Source organism: Pan troglodytes, chromosome 2, assembly GCF_028858775.2.
Source record: "Pan troglodytes isolate AG18354 chromosome 2, NHGRI_mPanTro3-v2.0_pri, whole genome shotgun sequence".
Lineage (NCBI taxonomy): Eukaryota > Metazoa > Chordata > Mammalia > Primates > Hominidae > Pan > Pan troglodytes.
In genome coordinates this window covers 4,272,573-4,293,208 of record NC_086015.1, presented here as the reverse complement: position 1 = coordinate 4,293,208, position 20,636 = coordinate 4,272,573, and the positions used below count along the sequence as shown (strand labels likewise).

The 20,636-nt window shown below is 37.7% G+C and overlaps 1 protein-coding gene across 7 annotated transcripts in view; it reads right to left on the bottom strand.

Annotated features, from left to right (window-relative positions):
• CHL1 (cell adhesion molecule L1 like) overlaps positions 1–20,636 on the bottom strand; it is a 206,131-nt gene that overhangs the window by 159,043 nt on the left and 26,452 nt on the right. The gene's annotated exons all lie outside the window — the stretch shown is intronic.

Genomic DNA, 20,636 nt, shown 5'->3' with positions numbered 1-20,636 from the left:
ATGGTTTGCCAAGCCGCCTATCTCTTAAAACATCAACATGTGAAATGAGGGGACTGATTCAACCAGTATATCCAATCCTTTTACTGTTCATTCCCAGGTGTCTCAAGGATTGGCTCCCAATCTCAAAAAGATTGCTTAAGCTTGTTTTTGAATGCCATCCCATGAACATGCTTTTAAAAAACTCTATTTTCTATTAGGCATCAGAACGATCGGAATAAGTCAACATTTTTTTGCATACCAGCTGTCATAATTTAATGACTGAACATCATTCAGAAGAGCTAAATTCCATGTAATAATTCTAACTCATTCTGGTAGAAATTACTAATTAAGGAGATTTATAAAACTACATTTTTGGCCCTAAGAAAAGGAAGGATGGCTGAAAAATTCAAACAGCTCATTTCCACTCTGTGTATTATTTGACAATCTTTTTGGCCTTATTCCAAAAGCTGTTGCCAAGAAGTTATAAACAGATTGCAATGCCTCCGGAGAGAACCTCACACCAATACACTGAGAAGAATTCCACCCTAGCAAGTATAAGAAAAGTCGTCACTGCTTTCCAGTTGACCAAGTGACACACTGCACAGACTGTGTCCTTAATACTTTTGTTTAGTAACCTCATTTCAGCCCCACAAGGCCTACTTCTGACCGCATTATTATTACAAGCAGAAATGTTTATGGATGACTAACCATGCATGAAACTGCATTTAGTATGGCTTCTGACCAATGGGTCCATGGTACACATTGTTTTAATATAATTGTGCTCACTGACTTCTGCGGGCTGATAGAAGTTTACCTAAGTAGAAGAGTACAGAACCTGGCTCCCATGTTGCTGTGTCCAGCATCCTATGTGTGTTACGACAGTCTCTCAGTGGGGAAAAGAAATAATGCAATGTTTGCATTTGTTGACTCAAAATGAGATTTGCTGACCCTGCTATTCCATTTGCTGAGGTGAATGTTAAATGACTTAATCTAGAATGTTCTTTATCCCAGTGATAAAGAATGTCATGCATTCAGGATCTCCTACAGCCATGGTACCACTTTTATTGTTCTAACATTGGATCTGTCTAAGACATCTCTTCAAAATCCATCATGTCATGAAGCCACCTCAGGTGGCTCTTCCCAATGGGTCCCCACTTCTTACCACTGTCAAGGACATTCATGACAACAGAGATCAGTACTTGTGCTGAATTACCCACCACACTCTCACTTAGGATTTTCAAGACAGTTGTTTGACATTAGGCATGGAAACTGTAGCTATGATCAAACTTATTTGTATGCTCACAGCAGCAGCCTACGCCCACAGAGCTCTCATCTGCTTCCTTCAGCTTTGGTTCAGAAGGCATTCACATTAATCATGTATGTAAGTTCCTTGCTACTAATCTAATCTCTCTCTCTCTCTGTGTGTGTGTGTGTGTGCGTGTGTTCTTAGTGTTTATTGTAAATGAAGAATTATCTCTGTATTATTTTATTTTATTTATTTATTTATTTATTTTGAGATGGAGTCCCACTCTGTTACCCAGGCTGGAGTGCAGTGGCGCGATCTCGGCTCACTGCAAGCTCTGCCTCCCTGGTTCAAGCCATTCTCCTGCCTCAGCCTCCCGAGTAGCTGGGACTACAGGTACCTGCCACCACGCCTGGCTAATTTTTTGTATTTTTAGTAGAGACTGGGTTTCACCGTGTTAGCTAGGACGGTCTCAATATCCTGACCTCATGATCTGCCCCCCTTGGCCTCCCAAAGTGCAGGGATTACAGGCGTGAGTCACTGCACCCAGCCAGTCTCTGTATTATTAGGTTTTCTTTCATTCCTTCATGTTGTAGGTGCATGATCTCTGGAAAGAGATGCACAGACCATCCTTTAGAATGAAACAAGAAATATGGAAACATATACACATATATATATACACACACACACACGTACTTATGGTTTTTCATCTCATTTTTAAACATTTCTCTCCTTTTACTCTTTTCTTATGATAAATTTTAGCATACTAGTGTCTCTGTACAATTTAGGATATACATATAGTGGAGGGATAGGCTCAAACATTATTAGATAAGGGTATATACACAATACACTACTATAATCTAAGAAAACGTCTTTCTAATTTTGTTTTTGTTATATTAACATGACATACAATCCTTTGAATTTATTTACTCTAGAAAGCATTTACCCTTTCCCTCACCACCATTGACATAGATACTAACGTCTTATTCTCTGTTATTAGTGAAAAGTTGTTTTTTTTCAAAGTCCCTTAGTTTCTTTTACTTAAGAGATACAAATAAATATACCCACCAAATGTAAAACAAGAATGGAGAGGAATATTAAAAAGAAAATATTAAAAAGAAAGTAATTTAAGGCGAAACAACATTTGGGTCCTTATTGGTTGTGTGCTTTGTAACTAAGATTTAAAAAGTATGACTGAAAGAAAATATAGTATATGCACAAAAAACTAGTTAAATTAAACTCTACTGACTTGAGGCAAAGTAAAAAAAAAAAAAAACAGAGAGAAGTATACTGGAAGGAGAAACAGCACTCGCTGAAGAGCAAGATACAGTAAAAACTGGGTTATGAGGGTACACTCAGCAAACAACCTACTCATGGCTGGTGTAATAGGAGAGCTGCAGATCAGCGGAAGTCAGGGTCACTTGTTTTCTGAATATGAGCATGTTGTGACTCTGAAGTTATCTAATATTTCAAAGTAGTACTTTTCACACAACATACCCTCTACAGCAAACCTATGACTTCATTAGATGCTCAGCAAGAGAAATGGTGATTGCTTGCCATGCTGGAAGAAAAGTTGGCTTCACAAGACATTTTGAGACATGTCATTTTATGACATGACTCCTTTCTAAGCTATTTATAAGATAAATTTCTCCTTATACACTGAACTGACAACAAATCATAAGTAATTTGAAACTCCATCTAGACAAAATTAACTAAAGGCCTAACAGCTATAAATATTCCTACTTCCTTTATTCTGTATTTAACATAAGAAATCTTGAGTTCCATAAGGGCATATATTAGTTGCACCAATGTCACTGCCTGGCACCATAATAAAACATAATATATACTCTTTGGATAAGGCCATAATCACCAAAACAGCATGGTACTTGTATAAAACTAGGCACATAGACCAATGGAACAGAATAGAGAACCCAGAAGTAAACCCAAATACTTACAGCCAACTGATCTTCTACAAAGCAAACAAAAACATAAAGTGGGGAAAGAACACCCTATTTAACAAATGATGCTGGGATAATTGGCAAGCCACATGTAGGAGAATGAAACTGGATCCTCATCTCCTACCTTATACAAAAATCAACTCAAGAGGGATCAGGGACTTAAATATAAGACCCGATACCTACAAAAATTCTAGAAGATAACATCAGAAAAACTCTTCTAGACATTGGCTTAGGCAAAGGCTTCATGACCAAGAATTCAAAAGCAAATGCAACAAAAACAAAGATAAATAGGTGGGACTTAATTAAAGAGCTTCTGCTCAGCAAAATGAACAGTCAGCAGAATAAATAGACAACCCACAGAGTGGGAGAAAATCTTCACAATCTATACATCCAACAAAGGACTAACATCCAGAATCTACAAGGAACTCAAACAAATTAGCAAGAAAAAAACAAAAAATCCCATCATAAAGTGGGCTAAGGACATGAATAGACAATTCTCAAAAGAAGATATACATATGGCCAACAAACATACGAAAAAAAAATGCTCAACATCACTAATGATCAGGGAAATGCAAATCAAAACTACATCTCTGTACCACCTGACTCCTGCAAGAATGGCCATAATGAAAAAAATTTTAAAAATATTAGATGTTATTGTGGACGCAATGAAAAGGGAGCACTTCTACACTGCTGGTGAGAATGTCAACTAGCACAACCACTATGGAAAACAGTACGGAGATTCCTTACAGAACTAAAAGTAGCTCTACCATTTGATTCAGCAATCCCACTACTGGGTATCTACCCAGAGGAAAAGAAATCATTACACAAAAAAGGTACTTGCACATGCATGTTTATAGCAGCACAATTCGCAATCGCAAAAATGTGGAACCAGCCCAAATGTCCATCAATCAACAAGTGGATAAAGAAATTGTGATAAATATATATGATGGAATACTACTCAGCCATAAAAGGAGGAAATTAACCGCATTCACAGCACCCTGGATGGAACTGGAGACTATTATTCTAAGTGAAGTAACTGAGGAATGGAAAACCAAAAATCCTATGTTCTCACTCTTAAGTGGGAGCTAAGCTATGAGGATGCAAAGGCATAAGAATGACTTTGGGGACTTGGGGGAAAGGGTGGGAGGGGGGTGAGGGATAAAAGACTACAAATTGGGTTCATTGTATACTGCTTGGGTAATGAGTGCACCAAAATCTCACAAATCAGCATGAAAGAACTTATGCAACCAAATACCACCTGTTTCCCAAAAGCCTATGAAAAAATAATTTAAAAAAATATATATATATATACTGTTTAGATGAATTAATGAATGAATGCATTAAAGCTACACATATCAATTAATAGTAGTATTCATAGTTCCTTCACCTTACAGTCACAAGTATGAATGTCATAGCTTCATAGAGCAGGAGGGAGCACATTACCACCACAGTGTCTGTCAAAAGAGATGCTGCAGCAGAGAAAAAAGAGACAGACAGACTGGAAATGGAGCAAGTGTGCACTTACTTGTTGTGAGATCGTAAGCTAATCAAGTAGCCTTTTAGAACTCCAGTTGTCTCATTGGTAAATAAGGGATAATAGTATCTGTTTTGCAGAATGGCTTGGAGGAATAGTACTAACATGCAAAAATTGCTCAGCACTAGGCTGAGATCTAGCCGGTGCTCTGTGATAAGCAAGGGGCAGCTGCGGTAGCAGCAGCCACATCACTGTCCTGATTGATGATGTCCAATGAAGCCGGGAGGGACACTTGAGATCAGTCTCCGGGTTCCCCCTACTTGAAAGTCCCCACTCAACTCAGCCATCAGGAGGAAATCACACAGTACCCCACGTGGTAGCATATGAACCTTGACAGCTGCTATATAAGCCACATGTGTGAGCAGCTACATGCATTATTCTCACAAGACAAAAAAAAAGGTTTTTTGTTTTGTTTTGTTTGTTTGTTGTTTTAGAAGTCTTGCTCTTGTCACCCAGGCTGGAGTGCAATGGCGCGATTTTGGCTCACTGCAACCTCTGCTTCCTGGGTTCAAGCAATTCTCCTGCCTCAGCCTCCTGAGTAGCTGGGATTACAGACACCCGCCACCACATCCAGCTAATTTTTTTTTTTTTTTTTTGGTATTTTTAGTAGAGACGGGGTTTCACCATGTTAGCTAGGCTGGTCTCGAACTCCTGACCTCAGGTGATCCACCCACCTCGGCCTCCCAAAGTGTTGGGATTATAGGCGTGAGCCACTGTACCTGGCCAGAAAAGGGTTTCTTTACAATGTTTTATGCAAGATTTTGAGTTCCTTAAGTCCAGGTCGGGGAAAAATGATCTTATTAATTTTTGCCTTCCTAGTACTCAAGCACAATGGCTGTCAGATTGCCAAATATTGGTTGCTTAATACACATATGTTGACAAAAAATGCCTATTCTACATAGGTGTGTATGCATTTGAGATCAAAACTGGCTATTTTTTTTATTTTTTTTCCTTTAAAAAATGTATCTGATCTCAATTGATCTTTAAACACTGGAGATTTTGAGTGATTTTTTAAATTGCTAGAAAAGGCTGTGAGCACCTCAGCTTTTAGTCAATATTTAGGTCAATATTCTTAAGAAACTGGGATTGAAAACACCTCTTTTTTGGTCATCAGCTAACATTTACCTGACAGGAATCAGTTCTTGATTCAGATCATGGAGGCCCAGACCCTCAAAATGTGTGCCAAAATACTCAATACAAATTTGAATGACTGTATCTTTTAAAAAGGAAAATGATACATGAGGCACATAATATTCCCTAGGTTATAAGCTACTAGTACTGCAAAAATGAACACACAGACAGAAATTCTTCAATATGTCTAACATAAAATGATGTACAATAAAGTAAGAACTAGAAAAAATACGATATGTTGTTAATGTTGGCTTTTGGGAATTATTTATCAGCAAAACCTTATATAGGCAATGTGAAGATGTTCAACTTTTTCTAAGAATACTTATGAAAGAGCATTCTAAATAGAAATAGCCCCTATTTCTGATCACGAGTTTTACCATTTCTTTACTAAATCACAGATATTGACTCTCCACTAAACATCATATGTGATGTTTTTCTAATATCAGTTGAAGACAGATTATATGTCAGATGTCATATTTAATAATTTAGTATAATCTCACGTAATGCAAGTACCTTTAATGTGGGTACCACTAACTTTAATTTTACAGAAGATTAAACGAATTCAAATAAGTTAGGTATGATTTACAAAGTTACAATGACAATAAATGTCAGCACCAAGATACGAACCTAATGTGTGTAACCTCAAGGCCTGTTCCTTTATCTACGGTAGACCCTCTTTCTTATTGCATCACTCGTCTAAAATACTTTGAGAAAAGGACTCCATACTGGTTATACCTCAGTCTTTTACTATTTTTAAGTTATATGCAACTGTCTAAAGGAGGCTGTATTTTAGCCTGTTTTCACAGTGCTACAAAGAACTTCCTGCGACTGGGTAATTTATAAAGAAAAGAGGTTTAATTGACTCACAGTTCTGCATGGCTTGGGAAGCCTCAGGAGACTTACAATCATGGCGGAAGGTGAAGGGGAAGCAAGGCACGTCTTGTATGGTGGCAGCAGAGAGACAGAGTGAGTGGGGAACTTCCACACACTTTTAAACCATCAGATCTTGTGAGACCTCACTCACTATCATGAGAACAGCATGGGGGAAACCACCCCCATAATCCAATCACCTCCCACCAGGTCCTTCCCACAACACATGGGCATTACAATTTGAGATAAGATTTAGGTGAGAACACAGAGCCAAACCATATTAGAAGCCAACAGCGTAATAGAGAGATATCAGCAAAGAACATTCCAAGGCAAGTCAGAGGTCCTAACGAGTTTGATTCCTTGCTATGTCAGTAACACTCCCTATTAATGACGTGTTTCCTAACTAACTGGGGCCTCAGAATCCTTATCCACGACATGAGAATTTTAACTAAATGCTATTTACAAGGTTTTTTTTTTTGCCCTAAAAGTCTATGATTATTTTTTAAAAACTCCCTAATAATGGGACTGAAGGAGGTACAGAGAAAGGCACTACATTATTTAAGAGGCTGGGGCCATGGGATTCACACAGAGGAAGATTAGAAACATTAGAAATCTTTAGTGTGGAAAGATGAATACACAGAACAGATAGACTGAAATAAAATTTTAAGGAACACAGAAAATGTGACTATAATGTTTTCTATAAACTTGGCCTGTTACAACTTGGAAGACAGGAGATCCTCCAGAAATAAATTGAGGGCAAATCATACACAATAGAATTATATTACTATAATAGATCATATATGTTAAAGAAATAAATAGCTTCCAAAAAAGGAGAGACACATTTTTGGCCAGTGCAGGCATAGTTTATTCATAGAAATGAGGATACGCATTTCATCGCTACTGTCCAAGAACATCATGGAGAACCAAGACACATTCTCAAGAACACTTCCCTTCCCTATAGAAGGCTGACCTAGAAGGACCTGGGGCTGACTGATGATATCAATAACACTCAGACACTTTGGGGTTTTCATCCAGCTCCAGCATGTAGCACAAAACAGGTCATCACTAAATATTTTCTTGAGTGAATGAATAAGCTCTGCCACATACTAGCTGTGTCACTTTGGGAAAGTTAGTTAACTCCTGTTTTTTTTCTGCAGTCGGATGTGGACATGACAAAGCTCCTGGGAAACCAGCTATAGCCAATTCATCATAGTAGAATATCAAGCAGGCGGAGCAGGGCCTGAGGCCAAATGCTGCCACACAAGGTCCAAATCTCTTATCATTCAGATGCTGGTCTTCCCACCATGAATGCTGAGGCAGCCAAACAATCCTTGAGGCCATGTTTCAAGCATGTTGCATAGTCAAACCTCAAAACTCAGATCCCAGCACCAATACCAAATCATGAAACTTAAAAGCCCCACCTCCCAGAAGCCAGAGGCCCTCTTCTGGAGGTGCTAGTCCTCTGTTTCCCACCTTGGAGTATGACGGCAGAGGCATCTCTTGTTTTCTCACTACTGTCAAAGGTAGTATACCAAAAGAAATCATGTTTGAAACAGTCTTGAAAGCAATAAGCAAAAATGTCAATGTTTTAAGTTAAGAATAAATCAAATAGATAATCTTTTAGATCTCAAATAGGACCCAGTTCTGACTTTATATTACTCTCTAATGCAAATAGAGATGGCCTCCCCTGGAATTAGAAGGCCATTAAAATTTGTGGTAGTAATTCTGCAAACAATTTATAGAGAAGCACTATGTTTTCCTATATAGTCCAAAATGTATCTGATAGTAACCTCAGATACCACCTTGAACTAATGCCTGATCACACCAGTTAATTGTGGGCAAGTTAATACCAATGTCAAGCTTCTTTGGTAATGATAATGGGATACATTTATACAGGGCTAACTATAGGCCAGGCACTCTCTTAAGTGCTTTACATTTTATTAACTCATTTTATCCTTACAACCCATGAGGTAGATACTGTTTTGCTTTTTTTTTAATGTCCTCATTTAACAATGACCAAACTGAGGCATAAAGAAGTTACATATTGCCTAATGTCACATGACCATTTCTCCAGGATGGAGCTTTATAATTTTGATAACCTTAAATATTGCCATAGGTGTTATCGCAGCATCAGTACACTTTTAAAGCAAATTGTTGTTCTTTATGGCCGCAAGATTAGTGACACAAATATTTTTAATAATGTTTAGAAAGCAGAATTATAAATCATTAAGTCACACTGAAATACATATGAAAACTGCCTGGAAGCCTTTTAGGCTTATTTAGGTGTGAAAAGATGTTAACATCACTATTATGAAGCATTTCTGTCCCAGAGCATTGTACAAAGGGTCTTTGTTTATTCATCCAAGAACATATTACTTGACTATTCTGTGTCTGGCACTGCACTCAAGGCACACCCATGAATGGGGAGCCCTGTGTCCCCAAAATAGGAACTTGTCTAAACACAGCCAATCTCAGGATATTACTCTGTTTCCCGCTTGAGCCATTGCACCTGCTGCTTTGGACTGAGTATTTGCTCAAGTGGCTTTCAACCTCTGACCACCCTCCAAGATCCGTGCATCACCAACATGGGGGCCTCAGAATCCCATCCTCTCCCAAAGCAAACCAAGAGCTAAACTTTCTGTTTTCCTTTAAATATCACTAATTTTCACACTCCCCAGCTATTTTCAGGGCTGTCTTTGTATTTTAGTCTTGATAACTACGTAACGTCTCATGCTGCAGTGAACCTTGGGAGACAATAAATAATTTTCAAGTAGTTTCACTCTTTCACCAGCAGAAACTCGCTTTCTACCCATGAAGTCAGGTTGGAAAGGATTTGTAGGAGACAGCAATTGGTTAAGGTGGATAATTGTGGGAGTTTTGTTTTATTATAAAACTAACAAATTCTCACTCTAGATATTTGGTAAAATACAAATACATATGTATACATACATACATATATACATATATATATACACACACACATACATAATAAAATGGACATCTGTAAAATAATATTTTAGTGTATTTCCTTCCTCAATTGATATATTAATATTCACCCAGTGCTATAGCTACACTCATATACACACATACAGATATGTGTATGAATACATTACATATGTAAAAATCATATGCTATTTATCTCTACATAACCTTATGAGCATTTTGACTTCTTTAAATATTCTAACATAGATTTTTATGTTCATTTGGCCAGTATGCACAGATCTAGAAATCTAACTAAGTTTGGATTAAACATATTAATATATCACCAAATACCAATGGAAAAATCTTAACTGAGTGTAATTTATAACAATAAAATTTGGGTAACAACCTAAGTGCCCAATAATAGAGAAATAATTAAATATGTAGAATATAGTTATGTATTAGAAAAGTTTATAATTTTAAAAAGTTGTGTTTTTAAAGAATATTGAATGCTGAGACTTTGTATAATATTAGGTGAAATAAAGCACTACAAAATTTTTTATAGAATGTGAGCTTAATTTTGCTCATATGAAAAATACTATGTATCAATGTCTACATGAGAAATAACATTGGAAAGAAAAACATCAAATTGCTACCATTGTTTATGGGAAGAAAGTGGTAAGCAGAGATTGAAGATGACTTAATGTAATAGATATATTTTTAATGATCATGCGTTACATTTTTTCACATCAAAATAAACATGCTAAGAAATAAAAACAGTATTTTCTCCAAAGCCACATAGCTATTTGGTTAGGTAAGTAGCCCAGTTTAGCAAGCTACAAATGAAAGAATGGCATTCCTGTTGGGGTTGGGGGCTGGTATAGAAAAGCAAGAGAGGCAACTCAGAAACCTAAAAGAGCAGGGCACAGTCAAGAAGATATATGAAATTTGGGAGGCTGAAGATGAGGTGTATAAGGGCAAGCAATAGATAATAAAAAGAGATGAGGCTGAAAAGTTGGATCGCACAGAATGTGAAGAGCCCTAGGTGTCATGCTCAGATAATTAAACTTTATCTTGTAAAAGACCGTCGTGGATTTGTAGTAGGAAATGACAAGATCAGATTTATGTGTCAGGAAGATAACTCCAGTTTGGTATCTTTGTATCCTCAGATACCTTTAAGGTTTCAAGGATGCTGGATGTCTTGATTCATTATGAGAGAAAGAAAAAAAAAAGGAGGAAAGAAAGGACCAAATTGATTTTGCCAGAAATGGTTTGAGTCCAGCCCTAAACTTAGAGAACAAATTTTAAGTGCTCCCTGGTTTCTTTTATAAAAAGGTCTTTGAGTAGAAAAGGAAGTGGAGTAACAGAGAAAATTCTAGACTAAAATGTAAAGTTAAATGAACAGAACAGCACCGTCTCAGGCACTTGCTAGCGAGCCATTTAGCCAACCTCTCTGAAGGTCTCTTTCTTCATTTTTTTTTTAACTGGAGCTAACAACCTCTGATTCATTTCACTCACAGGGTGGCAATGAGAATATATAAATGGCAAACTGTAACACAGAAAATATCTAACCTAATGATAATTATTATTTTATAGCTACTCATGAGCAAATAGAAACTTCGATCTGTAAAAAAATCTAAGTACGAACATCTAACTTGTAAAACTGTGAAAATAAACAGCTAATCAGCAGAGCATAAATAAATGACTCTAATGACTCTTTAAAAAACCTAAAACTGTTACAAAGGGGCATAGTAAAACGTTAAAAAAATAAAGTAGGCTATAGTTATTGACAGGATCTAAATGTTACCTTAATTATTAAACTTCTAATTTACTATAATAATATGCTAATTATTGTAAAGTGCAAGGTAGAAAAGGTACAAATTCAATGACAATTCCCAAAATATTGTTAACGAAAATGAAATAAAAATAACTCAGTACAAAGAGCTCCAGGGACAGTGCACAAACACACCGATATACAAAAACAGTTGTGTCACTCAAAAGACCAAATTAATAATGTGTAATGACATGCCAATATACAGAATGAGATCATGATTCTCCGGTGCCTCCTCACAGTGAGGTCAGTAATGGTAGACACCAAAACCTTCTCAGTTAAGGAGATGAATATACGAATTCCAAGCATAACGTCTCGTCAGCCATCAGTTGTTGCCATGACTTGCCTTCCTGCCAAATACTGATAAGTACAGAAATCAAATATAAGGAAATCCAGAGATTTTTTTAACATGAGGAGAGTCAAAATGTTGGAAACCATTCATTAAAATAAAATTTATATTGGGCTAGGTAAGCTGAAAGCATAGTTGAGTGTCGCACCAAACACATTTAGAGATTAAGAAATAAGGTCTAGGTCAGGTGCGGTAGTTCACGCCTGTAATCCCAGCACTTTGAGAGGCCAAGGAGGGAGGATCACCAGAGGTCAGGAGTTTGAGACCAGCCTAGCCAACATGGTGAAACCCCGTCTCTACTAAAAATACAAAAATTAGCCAGGCATGGTGGCAGGCACCTGTAATCCCAGCTACTCAGGAGGCTGAGGCAGGAGAATTGCTTGAACCAGGAGGCAGAAGTTGCAATGAACCAGGATTTTGCCACCGCACTCCAGCCTGGGTGACAGAATGAGACTCCGTCTCAAAAAAAAAAAAAAAAAGGAAGAAATAAGGTTTTAAAACATGTACTCCCAGCTGAAAATTTCAATGAATATAGACTTCTTTTTTTATTAAAACCAACACTTAGCAGAAAATATAGTTAATCCAGTCTTACTTTGCAAACTTGGAAACTTAGTTCAACTATGGGCTAAGCCTGCTTCAGTTCTCTAGGAAATTGTACATATGCAATTATCTACTCAGTTCAAGTGGGAAGAGAGAAAAGTGGCAGTGGTAATGATGAGGGTGGTGGTGTTAACGTAAAAAAGAGAGGAGAGGAAGGAGGAAGGAAAAAAATCTGCCTTAATTATGGGAAATCACCAAGGTAATTATTTTTATTTTTTATAAGTATTGTGGAAAAGTTCATATCTCCAGCATGCATTGTCTTTCTTCTCCCAGGGAATTTGAAAGGTAGATATTTTACTGCACAAAATTCCTGTTAGACAAAACCGATAGTAAATATAAAGCGACATATAAAATTCACCCTTCTGGTACTTAATACTAAAATAGTAGGACTCCCACTTAATGTGAAAGGAAAATTGGTTGAGATTATCAGGTTAAAGGTTCTTAACCCCATTAGGATCACAAACACATGTGAGCATCTGGGGAAAGCTAAGGATTCTTTCTCCATAAATATGCATGTGCCTTCATGAGCACAATCTATCGAACAAAATAACAACAGTCTCAAAAATCATCTCTGATCTGGGCCATTCAAACTACTCAGACAAAGTGGAACTGAAAAAAGAGATTGTTCAGCCTTAATTTAGAGAAATAAAATCTATTGTAATTGCTTAGTAGAGTTTTATTGCAATCTACCTATAAGAATATAAGAGTCTACATTTTACCACAATATAAAAATGATTTTTAAATTAAACCCTTGAAACAACTATTCATGTTCATTTTTCTAGGTTTATTTATAAATGATGAAAAATAAAATTAATTTACAGACTAAATTACTTCCTTAGTGTCATACATAACAAGTGACAAAGGTCAAGTGTGGCACCCAAGTATTGTGATTCTAATTCTAGTCCTTCTGTAACAATATTGTAACCCAATCACTCTGCCAAAAAAAAAAAAAGGTTTATACTTTCTGAAGGTAGATGTTTAAAAAAGGCACAAAACAAAGTCAGTCTTTCACTAGAAAGAAAATCATATTTTTTTCAAGTCATCAGCTGGTGGTTTGTTATGAATGTGTGAACAGGCTGTGGATGCAGAGCCTTCCTACTTGGGATTTTGTCAGTGTTAAGCCTTTGCTTTCATCTATTCCTGTTTAATGTGAATGACACAAAAGCCAGAAAGAGTCACCACTTCCTTCATCTCTTCACATAATCCAGGCATCATATAGGAGCTTAAAAGACATGTTTTCTTCTCTTCATTATGTACTGAATGCTCAGAATTTATTATACAAGAGATCCTTTGATCCTTCAGAAACAAGCCCTTTTTGAAGCTCTGGTAACAGAGTGTTTAAAAGAGTTCTTCCAGTGGGGGCCAGTTTGTCACTCAGGACACATTTTAAGTACCCAGTTTGTACAGAACCTTATTGGGCCTTTATAATACTATAGAAACTCATGGGGATAAGGAGAGAAGATCCACCCTAAACAAAACGAAGCAAGAGCTGCACAGACAAGGAGATGTGACTCTTCCCCTTTGAGACACCATGTGCTCCGGAGGGAGAGAAATTTTATCTCATGAAGGCTGAGATGAGGGAAGAGGTCGTGGGGCACAGATAATTGATTTTCAAGTTCAAGGCAAAAAGAATTTAAAGATTAAGTTCTAAACTGTGCACAGTCAACATTTTGTTTTGTTTTGTTTTTTCAAAACCATGTAAAAGAATATCAAGTCCAGCTATAAAGATTCCACTGAAACCTCAATAGGCATTTCATAATCCCTCCAAGAGTCGATAAAGTGTAGTAGCTGAGTATTGAACTAAGCTATTATGTGGAAAATTCAAACAAAAGTTTCCTTCCTCTAATTCTTCTGAATACACAAGTATTTCTGGAAAATACTAAGCTACATATTGTGGAAAATGGACTGAGTTCTGCATAGCCAACACTTCTTTGAACATTCGCATTCTTTTGGTTCGAGGAATGTAGTATTGTCAGGTTGTTGCCTGCATTGATTATTCACTTTGCATACCTGGAGTGGCTGCAACTGAATTTGTTTCTGTATTTTAGCAAAAGATTTGTGGCAACTTATCAACGGGAGCATGGGGAAACTGGCTGGTCAGAGAACCTTTTGTGAATGCCATTTTCTCCTGCCATTTTTTACACATCAGTGCTCAAAATTAATGAAGTTACCGAAGGACATAACAATTAGGAAAAAAAGATTAGGAAGGATTTTTAATAAATCATATTGGGCATAAAACATGCTAGCAGAAATTATAATTAATAAGAAGTGAAATGTAACACCACCTTAAAATAGAAAGCAGAGTCCCCTTGGAAGCAACACATGAGGCTAATGCAAAAATCAGTGTTCGCTGTGCTGGTTGCTTGCAAAATTACACAATTAATCCTGTGTAAACTAACCTATCAGCAATGCACACCGCAGGGCTGCTGATAACTATTAGGCTGCACAATGTATTGAAGAAAGATAACCTTAATGAGATCCCATGAGAATCTAAAGATTTAAATCAGTTTTTTTTCCTTCTGTAAAAGATCATTTTTTACTCCACTTAGTGGACAATACTTTTTACATCTGATACACATATGGTCAAATCCACCATTAAATCAATCATTAGGAACCAGAAGACATTCTATTTTGAGTTTAAAATATGCCATTGAGCTGATTTCAAAGTAGAGGATTTAGAAATCTACATAAGATGCCACCTTACTTATCTCCCTCATGGAGTTGATAGAAATCCGTTGCTATCCCCTATTACTGGCCTCTCACAGGGGTTAATGAGCCATTATAAAATTGCTGCGATAACACACTCTATACCATGTGAAGATATGTGGTCTCATGAGCATTCAATTTATGTTAGTTCTAGTCTGCATTATTCCACAGAAGAAAATAAATAGAGATGGAAAGTAACCTAAGTGTAGTCATTTGAGAAATATTTCCCCTGCTGTGTGTGTGTGTGTGTGTGTACACATATTTACACTGAGTGTATGCAAACATGACTTCATCCATGTGCAGGGATCCCCTTGAACACTTAATATCTACATAAAAAGTTGTGCACAGTTTAAGAAGGAAATAGTACAAATATTTTTCTGGTGGTTGGGGTAAGCCTTTAAGGTGTCGTTGGTGACGTTTTTCTAACTCTTAGACTAAATGTAATCCTGTCGAAAAGCACATCACCTGGGTAAAAGATAAAAGATTCTTCAAACATTCCCCTGTGTTTTCATTGCACACTTAATTGAATTAAAATTGTCCTTAAAAAAACATATTGTTTTTAAGACTATACATTCCAATAACATTAACTTTGGTTTTAACTTCTGAGTCCTGGTTCTTTCACCCCAGCTATGGTCTTGTTGTAGATCAATTCCATTAGGCAGTGTTTGCCTCTATCGAAAAGCTGTATGCCAAAATAAATGAGTAGATGAATGGGTGATGGATAGATCGATAGTCAGACAGACAGACACAGAGATACACAAATAGATGGATAGATAGATGTGGGTGTTAACTGCAAGAAGCACACGGAAAAAGACGAGTGCTGTTATCATCTCATAGTCTCCCTTGACAGGCATTTCTGGGCTTCCTTCACTTTGGCTCCACTCCTGGAAACACACAGCACAATACTGTAACAAAATCACTAACAGAAGTGCAAGCAATGAGTGCAGGTATCTCAAGGAGTAGAAAGATGTGAAGAAGTAGGAAGAGGCATCAAGAAGGAACTCCATAAGGAGAAAGAACATAGAGTACAAAGAACGATTTGCCTGAAAAGCTGAGAGCTACTGGTGATAAAGAAAGCTGCCATTTCATCTCTGATATGTCAGCATTAAATCTGTAGCACCTGTCCATCCACACATGCTATTGTCTCCAGAATTCAGACTATTTTTAATCACTTTTGATTTCTATGCATGCCTTTTGTATTTGTTCTCCACATGCATATCACCTATTGTCTTTGGAAATGATATGAGGCTGATAGCCCTCATTTTCATGTAACAGTCATTGAGGATGTTTGAGAAAAGGTGAGGTTTTCTGTTCATATGTTTGTCTTCCCTCTTTTTCTGAGAGTCACAATGCTCTCCAGTACTAGGAACTGGCATCACTGGAGCTTGCACACAGGTGTATTTGTATTCTAGACCCCAACTTTACATTTCCTTCACCAGAATAAGATATCATCTTTTGTTCCTTGTGTTTCTTTTTTATATAGCTTGCCTATAAAATAGTTCAACAGAAAACAGGAAAGGAATATTTTAAAAACTACTCTCTGCTTGGGTTTAATAGATGGACATTCATGGGTGGTAGTTACTAAAGTAAAAGTAAGATGTGCATGGGATGGAAAGAAGAGGTGGATAACATTTACGCTTCTTAAACCTGTTGAAATCAACAACTGCTACTTTTTTATCAAGCATAAACATTCATTTTACCTATGAAGACTCCTGGTGAAATTATTTACCTGAAGTAATAGGCATAAATTAATCTGCCACGCATTTCAGCTTTTAGCAAAAACTTTCCATTTTCAACAAGAAAATATTTTGACAAGGAATAATATGCCCTTCTTATTCTGTTTTGAAAACTCTCCTATATGAAGTCTACTTAGAAAAGGATCCTTGCTTATCAAATTGTCTGCTAAGCACTGAGAAGAAAGGCAACACTTTGGAGAATGATTAAAAGATTAAAAGATTGGAGAAAAATAAAAAATATAGGTACTACAGGCCGGGCACGGTGGCTTACGCCTGTAATCTCAGCACTTTGGGAGGTCAAGGCAGGTGGATCTGCTGAGGTCAGGAGTTCAAGAACAGCCTGGCCAACATGGTGAAACCCTGTCTCTACTAAAAATAGAAAAATTAGCTGGGCGTGGTGTGCGCTTGTAATCCCAGCCACTCGGGAGGCTGAGGCAGGAGAATCGATTGAATCCGGGAGTTGGAGGTTGCAGTGATGCAGTGACCCCAGATGACGCCATTGCACCCCAGCCTGGGCGACAGAGCAAAACTCCGTCTCAGAAATAATAATAATAATAATAATAATAATAAAAATTAAAAAATATGTGTGTATAATTATATATTATATAATATATAACTATATATATATAATATTCTATTATATACTATATAATAGAATACAGAATTTTCAGCCTGGCATGGTGGCTCATGCCTGTAATCCTACTTTGGGATCCGCACTTTGGGAGGCCGAAGCAGGCGGATCACATGACACCAGGAGCTCAACATTAGCGTGGCCAACATGGTAAAACCCCGTCTCTACTAAAAATATAAAAAAATTAGCTGGGCATAGTGGTGCATGCCTGTAGTCCCGGCTACTCAGGAGGCTGAGGCACGAGAATCACTTGAACCTGACGGTGGAGGTTGCAGTGAGCTGAGATGGTGCCTCCGCACTCTGTCCTGGGCGACGGAACGAGACTCTCTCAAAAAAAGTAAAGATTAACGTTTTGTTTTTTTTTTTTAGACAGAGTCTCATTCTGTCTCCCAGGCTGGAGTGCACTGGCGCTATCTCGGCTCACTGCAACCTCCGTCTCCCAGGTTCAAGTGATTCTCCTGCCTCAGCCTCCCGAGCAGCTGGGACTACAGGTGCGTGCCACCACACCTGGCTAATTTTTTGAATTTTTAGTAGAGACAGGTTTTCACAGAGTTAGTCAGGATGGCCTCAATCTCCTGACCTCGTCATCTGCCCACCTCAGCCTCCCAAAGTGCTGGGATTACAGGCGTGAGCCACCATGCCTGGCCATAACCTATTCTTAAATATTCCTCTCTTGATTTTACATATCTAGAAGAGTACAATTATTGTTTAGTTCCTGGACAGTGGTGGTTTTGTGTGTGTGTGTGACTATAAGTGTGTGTATACGTGTGTGTAATTGAACTGTGTTTGAGCCAGCTTTCCCTTTTGCTTCAAGAGTTGTCTCATAAAGAAATATAGAGATGTGTTTTAACAATTAATTCTTAATTCTCACATACTATTATTTTGCTTGAGGAAAGTAAACATTAACCCGAGTTCTACCTTATTGGATGTCTCTCTAATTTGTATGCATTTTCAAACTTCAAAATGTTTAAATATGCTATATAACTCTAAGGATCAAATAAAGGACAGTTTGTGCAACATTCATCACTTATTGTTTGTCTATTAATCATCTACATACTGAGGTAGACTGTACACTCTCTGAGGGTAGAGATCATTCTGAGTTGCTCATAATTGTTTCTAAACATAACAGAAAACGTGTTACATACTCAGTGGGCAATAATTATACGTTGAATGAATAAAAGATTCATTAACATAATCCTCTAGTCTGTAAGTACCTAACACAATCCTTTTGAGTTCTTTTTGAGATGGAGTCTCACTCTGTCACCCAGGCTGGAGTGCAGTGGCGAGATCTTGGCTTACTGCAACCTCTGCCTCCTGAGTTCAAGTGTTCTCCCGCCCGGCCTCCTGAGTAGCTGGGATTACAGGCATGTGCCACCATACCTGGCTAATTTTTCTGTTTTTAGTAGAGATGCGGTGTCACCATGTTGGCCAGGCTGGTCTTGAACTCTTGACCTTAGGTGATCTGCATGCCTCGGCCTTCCAAAGTGCTGGGATTACAGGCATGGGCCACTGCACCTGGCTTTGAGTTCTTTTAGTTGACATTTTCCACTTTTCTATCCTAGCAAACCCTCAATTTGATGTAGCTAACATGGAAGCTACCTTTGCAAAATTATGACAATAAATGTATTAGGCCATTCTTGCATTGCTATAAAGAAATACCTGAGACCGGGTAATTTATAAAGAAAAGAGTTTTCATTGGCTCATGCTTCTTCAAGCTATACAAGCATGGCACTGGCATCTGCTTGGCTTCTGGGTGAGCATTAGGGAGTTTTTACTCATGGTAGAAGGCAAAGTTGGAGCAGGCACACCATATGGTGGAAGCAGAAGCTAGAGAGAGACTTAGCTGGGGAGGAGCCACCTACGTTTAAACAACCAGATCTCATGAGTACTCACTCTCTATCATGAGGACAGCACCAGGCCATATGGGATCTGTTCCCATGACCCAAACACCTCTCCTACCAGGCCTAATCTCGAACACTGGGGATTACATTTCAACATTAGATTTGGCAGAGATATATATTCAAACTATATCAAAGAGAAATCTGACATAGCTGACTCCATCTTGCTTCTCAACTCCAAGCTGTGCTTGGTCATTCCTCGACATAGGCCAAGCTATCTTTGGGAGAAATTTATAGTTTAACTTTAAAACAAGGATAAAAATAGCCCTTCCCCAAACTACTCCCTCCTTGTTCAGGGACCAAAACCACCTTTGTAAAAGTAATAAAAGGCCACAAGACTAGGATTATGGGAAGGGCCTGAACTCTATTAGGATGGAGGTATAGTTAAACAATAACCAGCCACTGTGCCAGAGGTTACAAGATTTGTAACCTTCTCAATTGCTCCTATAGGTAACATCATTATTGTGAAAACCTAAGATTAGTCTTTGAGGTATTTTTCAGACTCTTGCATTTGGGCAGGCCAGCTGACTCCACCAGCATCTGTGACTCATACCAAGGAACTAATTCAACTAGTCCTGGAGCTCCCACCCAAGAACTGACTTCATGTAAGAAGACAGCTTTGACCCCTATGATTTCATCCCTGCCCCAACCTATCAGCATTTCCCATTCCCTAGCCCCCTGCCTACCAAACTATCCTGGAAAAACCTTAGCCTCTGAGCTTTCAGAGATGCTGATCTGAGTAATAATAAATCCAGTCCTTCTGCTTCGCTGGGCCTGCAATTATTAAACTCTTTCTCTACTGTAATACCGCTGTCTCAGTGAATTTGCCCTATCCATGCAGTGGGCAAGAAGGACTGTTGGACAATTATAATACAATTTTTGATAGTTCACATGGATCTAATATTAACAACTGCAGTAAATACATAGCAAGTCTATATGCCAAAATAATAATTTATTTAATAATTGCAACAACCTTCTGAGATAGGTCTTATTCTTTATTCCTTATACAGTTGCAGTTCTGACAATGTGCCAAAACTGACCACATTCTGAATAGTAAATTACTCCAAGAATAAAAGATGGTATAGTCCTCACACAAAAGTCATCTTACCTCCATAAGATAATATTTAGAGGATGTTTATCTGCTAATATTAACTTCATAGTGCAAATTTGTATTCCTATAACACTTCACTTAAGTATCATTGTTTTATACCAAATAGGGATAGTGATGGGTGATGACACTTCACCCAAATG